At 44.6% G+C, this 7,892-nt stretch overlaps 1 pseudogene; it reads right to left on the bottom strand.

Moving 5' to 3' along the window:
• Positions 1 to 5,340: 5,340 nt before the first annotated feature.
• LOC102492276 (SWI/SNF-related matrix-associated actin-dependent regulator of chromatin subfamily E member 1 pseudogene) lies at positions 5,341 to 6,563 on the bottom strand (annotated as a pseudogene).
• Between the last annotated feature and the right edge of the window lie 1,329 nt (positions 6,564 to 7,892).

Genomic DNA, 7,892 nt, shown 5'->3' with positions numbered 1-7,892 from the left:
CTTTACCCTTGTCCTCAAACCCCACCTACCCTGCCTGCAATTGGTGACCTGTGAACATGAATGAGGCTGTCTCTGACTCTGTGTCATTACAAGGAACTGCAATGAAAATCCATGTATGTGTAGGAGGATTTCTCTACGATCTACATCTAGAAGTACAAAAGTGTACGTTTTTTCATTCAGTAGATTCTGCCAAATTGCCTTCTAAGGAAAGCTGCAGCAGTTCACACTCCTACCAACAGAGTAGGAAAAGAGTTGTTTCACAACCTCAACACCGGAGATAATCAGTATTTTAAAATGTTATCAACTTGAAGGGTGAAAATTCATCTCTTGTTATTTAATTTGTGTTTACCCAATTGCCAATAGAAGTGACATTCTTTTTTTTTTATGTTTTATTTGCCTTTTTTTTTTCTTTATCTTTGAGTACCTGTCCCTTTCCCTAGTTCATTTTCCCGTTGGGTTGTTTGTCTTCTAAAAATTGATTTGAAAATAAGATCTCCATGTATTTCAGCTACTCTTCCTTTATCTGTTTGCTATATTACATACCACAAGTACTTCCTCCTTTTTGATTTTTTTTTTCATTTTTAATTTTTTTGTAGGTTTCTGCTATAGGGCACATGCACTTGATATACAGAGACAGAGAGAGGGAAAGCAAGAAATCATCCCCCTGGGGGATGGTCATGCCTCAATACCTTCTCCTCCATTCTCCTTCTGGGATTTTGAGCATGCATGCACATGCATTTGGCATGATTTTCAAGCCACTGGGTCCAGGATTCAAACTGTGGTCAACCATGTGGGAGTCCAGCATCTTAACCACCATGCCAGGTGTTGGCCCCTCTGTTTTAAATGAAAAATTGTATGATTTATGTTAGAGTGCCTGCTCATGAGAGGGCAGGAGAGAGAGAAAGAAGCACTTTCCACAAGGCTTGGTCATGCCATGATCTTCCTCCAGTCCTCCAAGCCCGATAGGATCCCGGGCACATGCACACGCACCAGGTATATTTTCAGGCTGACCTGGCTGAGGACTTGAACTGTAATCAACATGGGGCTTTCAGTTCCATAGTGTGGTATGCTACTGACCATGTCACATAGTCTGGGCCTGTTCTTAATTTTGGAGACTTGAATTTTTTTTTCTTTTTTCTTTTTTTTTTTTTTGCCATAGGGCACATGTACTTGCTGGAGAGAGACACAGAGAGAGGAGAAGCAAGAAGTCACTGCCGAGGGGGATTGGTCTCCTCTATTCTCCTCTTAGGATTTTGGGCACATGTGCCCATGTGCCCAACATGTTTTTCAAGCTGCCAGATCCAGGACTCGAACTGTGGAATCGGCCATGTGAGACCCAGCTCCTTAACTACCATGCCATCTGCTGGCCTCAACTTGAACTTTTTTTAAAGTAGTCAAAAATTTACCCAGATACTTTTTTTTTTTTTTACAATGTCTAAGATTTGTGACTTACTTTAAAAGGAAATGTTATCTTATGCTTTCTTACAGAGTTGTATATTTTTGTGAGTATGTTTAATTCATTAATCCATCTAGACTTTATGTTCGGATTTGACAAGAGGTACGGATCAAACAATATCATGGGCTTTCCCCACAAATCGACAACTAATTGTCCCAACAGGCCAGTTATCTTTTGCTCATTGGTGTGCAATGTCTTATTCAGTGTATATCATATGTGCACATTCACATGGGACTGTATACACCTTCGGTTTTGTCCCGTTGATCTGTTACTGTGCTGCTGTCACATTGTTTTAATGATTAGAACTCGTGCTATGTTTCGGTAGCTGATGCTGCAAACCTTCCTCCCCGCTTTTCAAACACTTCTTTCTCATATCGCGTATTTTCTCTTCTAGGTGATCTCAAGACCAGCTCATCAAGTCCTATAGAAATTCTTGTTATGGGCCTGCAGGTGGTGTGGTCATTCAGGTGGCTGGGTCCCACATGATCAGCTTGCAGTTTGAGTCCCAGGCTTGAAAACCATGGTTGGTGCATGTGCATGCATGCTCAAAATCCCAAAAGGAGGTAGAGATGGAGGAAAAGGGGTTGGGGCATGATCATGCCCCATGGGGAGTGCTTTCTCATTTTCCATTTCTCTCTCTCTGTCTCTCTTTCCAGCAAGCTCACATGCCTTCTGGAAATATTTTTTTTAAAGAAGTTTCTGTTATGATTCAAATTGAGATTGTATTAGATGTTGGGATTAACCTGGCAAGAATGTTTAACATCATAAGACTGAGTTTTTGTATCTGGAATGTACTGAGGTTTTTTTTTTTTTATTGATTCAGGTATATTAATGCTCTCCTATGAAGTTTTCTACCCTCACCTGTACCTACTGTGGTCTCATTTCAGTCCTGACCACTCCACTAATGGTGCTCCTGCTCGAGTCACCAATGACCTTTGTCACATTCTTCAACTGAGAGTTGAAGGGGCTTTGTCTACTTCCCCTGAAACTGGGCAGATTTTGTGACTATTTTGACCAATAGCATATGGTGAAAGTGATCTTTCTGTTTATTTAGATCTTTAATTTCTATATGCAACGTTTTATAGTTTTCAGCATATAGTAGTTCCCCCTTATTTGTGATTTCACTTTACAAGGTCTGATACCCATGGTTGACCATGATCCAAAAATATTCAATGAAAAGTTCTAGAAATAAATGATTCATGTTTTAAATTGTGTGCTGTTCTGAGCAGTGTGATGAAATTCTTGCTGTCCCATTCCATCCCTCCAGGGACACAAATCATCCTGTTGTCCAGCATATTCTCACTGTATACGCTCCCTGCTCCTTAGTCAGTAGCTCTCTCGGTTATCAGATCAAAAAGTCATAGTATATTTAAGGTTTGGTACCATCCATGGTATCAGGCATTCACTGGGAGTCCTGGGACAGATTCCCCTGCAGGACTACTATACAGAGCTTTCACTTCCTTGGTTAAATTTATTGGTAGCTATCTTATTCTTTTACATGCTATTATAAATGGAACTGTCTTCTTAATTTCTATTTGGATTGTTCATTGTTGGTATATAAAAACACGGTGTCTTAGTTCAAGCTGTTATAACAAGTTACTATCGACTGGGTGGCTTAAACAACAAACATCTGTTTCTTGTCATTCTAGAGACTGGGAAGTCCAGAATCAAGGTATCAGTAGATCTGCTGCTTAGGGCCTGTTTCTTGGTTTGCAGATGGATGTCTTTTTGCTGCATCCTGACATGTCAAAGAGAGAGAGAGGCAGGGAAGGAGGGGAGGAGAGAGAGAAGAGGTTCTCATGTTTTCTTTATTTCCCCCTAAAGTTTATTTTATTTCATTTCACGGAAGGGAAAGTGTGAATGTGACAGAGAGAGACAGACAGATAAACAGACACCTTTGACAGGGTCTCCTCATGCCATGATCCCCTTCCCTTAGCCCTCCAGCACGTCATAATCTTGTGTGCATGTGTGGCTAGTGTGTTTGAGGTTGACTTCTGACCTGAATCCATGGCTGGCCAAGTGGCTTCCAACACTGAAGATCAGTATACTACCACCTGTGCCACTGAGGCTGGGCCTCTTGCGTCTTCTCTTATAAGGGTACAAATCCCATCATGAATTCTCTACCCTCATGACCTAATTACCTCCCAAAGATTCTCAACTTCATTACAATCACATTGGGGATATGACTTTCAACATATGAATGGGGAGTGGTTATGCAAATATTCAGTCCATAGTACATGGGACCCTCACTCTTGAAGCCTTCAGCTATGAGGTAGGTGGTCCAACTACCCTGAGACCTCCGGACTGTGAGGACACTTAAAGTAGCCCATGCAGAGAGATAGTGTGGAAAGACTCTGAGACCCCAGGACGAGAAAGATGCCCAGACAGCCTCCAGCTACTTTGCTCATCCCCATGCCCGATGTTCTAGCTCTAGCCACTCTGTCTGATTTCAGCTGTATGAGAGACCCTGAGCCAGACGCTTCAGCTTCCCAAGTTCCTAACCCACAGAAACAAGAGCGATAAGAAGATAATATGATGATTCTTATTTTAAACCACTAAGCTTGAGGATGATACTTTCCCCTTACATAACAATAGAAAACCAAAGCAGCTTTCTAATGACAAAATCTGAAGGGCCAATTTAAGCGTACTGACCTCTCAGTGGCAGTTGACTTAGTAGAATTGTTTCCTCTTTGAAACTCTGCCCCTCTTTGAATTCCTTGACAATTGTTCCTGGTTTTCTAGCTACATCCATGGCTGCTTCTTCTTAGTCCCCTTCCTGCTCTCTTTTTATTCTACTTTCCCCTTCAATAGTTAGGTCCCAGCTTCGGCCCTCTTCTGTTCTCATGAATCTCCCTCTCCCTGTAAAATATTTCACCCTTCTCCAAGTGGATGCCAGAACAGACCTCGTTCCTGAGCTCTAGACTCATAAACCAATTGATTATTGACATCTCTGCCTGGAAGTCTCACATTCAGCATGTCCAGAATGGATTTCTTCATTTCCCCACACCCCAGTATGTCTCTATCCATACAGTTGCCCAAGTCAGAATCCTGAGGGCCCGAGGGTCATCTCATATCCCTCCGTCTCCCCAACGTCCATGTTCAGTCTGATACTGTGTCTTGTCAGTTCCACATCCTAAATACATCTGAAAATCATTGCTTCCTCTTCTTTCTGCCCTGGACTATTTTTTTTTAATGCCAGAGGGTGCATGTACATATATATACAGAGGGAATGAGAGAGAGAGAGAGAGAGAGAATAAAAGAGAAAGAAAGCACCCTCCAACAGGGCCTGATCCCACTGCAAGTCTTTTTCCTCCAATTCGTATCAGGATCCTGGACATGAGCATGTCTTACATGCTTTTCAGGTTGACAGGACTGGGACCCAAACCCTGGTCAGTCAGGTGGGGTACAGCTTCCTATGGGGTGGCCCTGTCCTGAATGATTGCTACAGACTCTAACCGGTTCATCTGCCCTTACTAGTTTCCTCTGTCAACGATCCTCTTCACCATGGCTGATGGCTAAGAACACCAGCTTTGGAACTAGAGAAATCTGTTGTTGTGCTGCATCGCTGCTGTTCTCTGGCTCTATGGCCTTAGGCAAGACATGAGCTTCTCTGAGTTTCAGTTTCCTCATCTATAAAATGGGAATAATAATTTTTCCTACTTGCAAGGTTGATGCTAGGGTTCAATAAGATAACACATGTGCAGCATTTAGCACTGTGCTCAGCACACGACAGACTGCCCAGCAGGTTCCACAGTAGGGAATGTTCGAGAAGGGGACTTTGATGAGAATGTGGATGGCTCCAGAAACTCACCTCTTTTTTTCTTTTAAACCAAAAATACTTTTTCATTTAAAAAGTATCTAGAACACTTAAAGCAAGGCAACATTTATTCTTTTATTTCATCTGCCGGTATGGGGTCTGTTGGTGGCTCCTCCACTGTGGCACTGTGACTCTCTGAGCCAGGGTTACTATCACGGGTTTCCTCTTCTGCCAGGCCGTCGGCCCCCTCCTGCCTCTTCCCCTTGTCCTCAGGAGTAGACGTGCCTTCTCCCCATTCTGTTGGCTCTCTGTTGTCTCTTCAAGGTGTGTCTTTCATTTCCGTCAGCAGGCTCTCATCATCCTTCTTTAACTCGGCTTTGTTCGCAGCGTGCTCTTCCTCAGGACCAAGGCTGCTCTGACTACTCCCGGCCTGCCGTGCCGCCTTCCCTCTCCCTTTCCTCCTGCCCTTTGCGGGCCTATTCCTCTGCCTGTGCAATCTCAGCGGCAGTCTCCTCCATATCCATTTCTACCTGGAGACCACACAACCTTTTAAGTTTATTGTTACATGAATGTGCTTTCCGGGAATTTCCTCTTCTTTTTCTGGTGTCTTCTATTTGAAGAAGTCCAGCTTCTAGTTTTTGCTGATGAACCACTGAGGACTAGACCTGCCATTGGAGGACCTGCATTCTAGCTGTTGTGACAACTGACCGGATGTCTGGCACCACGCTCTCACTAAGGATCTTGCCGATGAGGCGGTGGTTCCTCTGGAAGCAGCGGTGGCTGTGTGCTTTATGAAAAAGCCATTGTCACAATCACCTGGGTCTTCAATGGGCCGGATGCTCGCATGAGGTTCTCCTTTCTCCATGTGAGACTGTCTCTGTCGACTTTCATCCTCTAACGCAGCTTTTGCATGAATTTTTGCATTCATGTAAACAAGGTTGGTGGGGGAATTGTGAGAGGCCTTCCTCGATCCATTGTGCTCTAACTTTTCTGCTTTGTACTGGTTTACATATTCCCGTTTCTCTTGCCTCAGTGAGATCTCGCTACGTGCCACGAAATCTCGCCAATCTCCCACAATTTCAGGTCAGGGTTGGAAGCCTTTACTTGGTCCCAGACCTTTCTGCTGTACCTCATGTAGGGCATCAATGGCTTATCCAGTGGCTTTGGGGATTTCAGAATTGTAATACCAGAGGACTCCATGACCTGGCTGTTGGTACCCAGGTTCCCTCCCAGCCTGTAGTTGTGGGCGAGATGACCGTGTGGATTGTACCCCACACATCCTGGTGTGCTGGGCATTTGTGTTGTAGGAGCTGGGGTGGGAGTTGGGGCATAACATGGTCTTTTAGACATTTTGGAAGATTAAGTTCTCAGTTCCTTAAGAATGGATCTGAGACACTGCGGGCGTTTAGTTTTGTTATAGAGCACATGCACTCGCTGGTGAGAGATGAGAGAGAAAGAGAGAGAGTGAGAAATCAGCCCTGAGGGGGCACAGCCACACTACAATTTTTTCTCCTCCATTCTGTTCTTGGCTTGTTGGGCAAGCATGCACATGTGCCCTGGGTGCTTTTCAAGCTATTTGGGTCCTCTAACCACTGAGTTTACCATGTAGGACCCAGCGCCTTAATCACTACTTCACTTGCTGGTCTTTATTTATTTATTTTTTTTAGTTTTGCTACAGAGTGTGTGCACTCACCAGAGAGAGAGAGAGAGAGAGAGAGAGAGAGAGAGAGAGAGAGAGAGAGAGAAATCATCCTCTGGGGGGAATGGCCACATCATAGTCCCCTCTCTTCCATTCTTCTCTTGGGATCTTGGGATTTGGGGCACACACACACATGTACCTGGTGTGTTTTTCAAGCAGAAAAGTCTGGGATTCAAACCACAAAGTCAACCGCATGGGATCCAGCAGCCCTAACCACCACACCACCGGCTGTCCTACAGCTCACCTTCTTTGCTAAAGACAACAGCTCCAAACTCATGGACCACAACAGCTGTGGCATGGCTATGCTGGGTCTCAATAGGAAAGACCGCATTTGTGCAGATTAAGGGAGAGGTGGATGGTGCAGACAGTGTTGTATTTCTGAGGTCTGAGTGGCAGCTGGGCCTGGCGAACCTGATAGGTCCTTGGAAGCTGAGTTATCGCGCCCAACTGGAGCCAGCACATCAGGAGCTGGACAGCAGAGGGCAGCAGAGGGCAGCAGAGGGCAGCAGAGGTTGCTGTGAGTGCAGTTCCTGGGGTTGGAGTGGGTGGTGGAGAAGAGAAACTTAAAGGAAGAACTTGGGGTCCTAACTCCAAATGAGAGGTTGGCTAGGGAAGCTGCCAGAGGATAGAAGTTCTCTTGGGGTCACTCTGCCTTAGGGCCTGGGATGAAGATGGCAGAAGAAGTAGGGCAGCTTGGGAGGGGGAAATTTAGGGATGGGAGCCGAGTGAGTTGGGACATTTACAAAGAATATTAAGGGAAATGCATCTATCCTAGTCTCATGTTTATTTCAGCCTTTATTTCTCTTTTCTAGGAGTCCCAGTGGTCCCTTTTTAAAAGTTCCTTTCCTTCCTTCCTGTTGAATGCTTCTCTCCCTCTTGCCCTGCTCCTGCCAGAAGAAACAAATACATGAATTAAAAAAAAAAAAGAATGAAAGTCGGGGACCAGCAGGTGGCATGGTGATTAAGCGCTGGACACTCCC

This window comes from Tupaia chinensis, unplaced genomic scaffold (assembly GCF_000334495.1).
Source record: "Tupaia chinensis unplaced genomic scaffold, TupChi_1.0 Scaffold144058_1, whole genome shotgun sequence".
In the NCBI taxonomy this organism is placed as follows: Eukaryota; Metazoa; Chordata; class Mammalia; order Scandentia; family Tupaiidae; genus Tupaia; species Tupaia belangeri.
The sequence above is the reverse complement of the archived record's forward strand: the minus strand, read 5'-3'. Positions and strand labels throughout refer to the sequence as shown.